General features: G+C 34.9%; 1 non-coding gene across 1 annotated transcript; it reads left to right on the forward strand.

Annotated features, from left to right (window-relative positions):
- Positions 1–612: 612 nt before the first annotated feature.
- Positions 613–719, forward strand: LOC140689621 (U6 spliceosomal RNA). Its single transcript, XR_012064663.1, has one exon. It is a non-coding gene; the product is annotated as a U6 spliceosomal RNA (small nuclear RNA).
- Positions 720–1,477: the final 758 nt, after the last annotated feature.

Consider the following 1,477-nt stretch of genomic DNA (forward strand, 5'->3'; position numbering starts at 1 on the left):
ATAAATATTGTGACAAATCATGTTCAATTCTTAGTGAACACATTTAGCCAAGTAAGAAACACATTTCATCTCATAATCCAGGAGGCCCAGTGTCCAAGTATGCTGTGGCTGCTAGAAATAAGAGTATCTACCAGTTGAACAGAAACAAGATTTGAAACGTGTTGAGTCAGAGAGTAGTTTATGGAAAATTTTCTGAACAATTGGGCCTGGAAAGTTGTCAGCAGAGGGTTCATTCTCATTACATCCTAATAAAAATGGAACTGATTCCAATCATATAAGAAGACAGAAAACTCAGGGAGTGTGTCTTCTACACACCCTCTTGGACAAACTGATTAATGGATAGTGTCTATTCAAACAGTAACAAAGGTTAGACTCTGTATAAGAAAACTTTAAACATGGGAAATCCTAACATAGTTATGAAAAATTAAGATTTTCTCTAATTTAAGAAATTCCAAACAATTGTCTTAAACTTTTTGCAAAGATTTTAAAAATGTAAATTAATAAAAATAAAAGTTAAATTTATATCAACAATACTAGAGGAGAAACTAAGTTATTTTTATTTCTCCTTACCAAAAATATTTTACTATATTGTCATATAAAAGGCTGGTAGAAGTGCTCGCTTTGGCAGCATATATACTAAAATTGGAACAATACAGAGAAGATTAGCATGGCCCCTGCGCAAGGATGACACGCAAATTCGTGAAGCGTTCCATATTTTTTGTTAAAAAAAAATGAAAGGCTGGTAGAAAATTATGGAACCAAAAATAAAAAGGAAAAGGTGTTATAGCATTGTATCGTTCAGTTAACTAGTGAAAATATGTACTGTTTTTCTAGATATTGTGATGTTTTGGAATGTGTCAGTTTTTAAAAATTTTTAATCTGTTGTAATTTTTCCTCATTCTAAAGAAATAGAAATTCATTATAAATTTCATTCATTTTGACACCTATTTTTTTCATATGTAATTTGAGTTACTATTCTTAAAGATTGCCTCTAAATTTTATAAGCTTTAGGTCCCAAAATATCTATAAGCATCTCAGGTTGCAGGATTTATAGACTTTCGGCTGCATGCACGTGGGGATTCTTCCCCTGGCAGCAAAGCATATAAAATTTTTGGAATCCCATCAGACTAGTACAGTTGAAACCATATCAGAAGAATAGCTTTAAAATAGAACAAACAATTTTAGAGGACTGAATGTTTACATTCCGCCCCCCCCCCCCCATTTATATATTGAAATTCTGACCCCAAGGGTGATAGACTTAGCAGTGGGACCTTTGAAGGGTCATTATTAGGTCAGGAGGGTGGAGCTCTCATGAATGGGATTAAAAACTTTATAAAAGAAACCCAGACTGCTCCCTCACCCCTTCTACCACGTGAGGTTTCGAAGGCATGTAGAGGAAGTGAGCCCTCACCGGACATCAGATCTGCTGGCATCTAGATCTTGGGAACTCCAGCCTCCTTTGTTCCTCAGTGTCCTG

This window comes from Vicugna pacos, chromosome 26 (assembly GCF_048564905.1).
Source record: "Vicugna pacos chromosome 26, VicPac4, whole genome shotgun sequence".
In the NCBI taxonomy this organism is placed as follows: Eukaryota; Metazoa; Chordata; class Mammalia; order Artiodactyla; family Camelidae; genus Vicugna; species Vicugna pacos.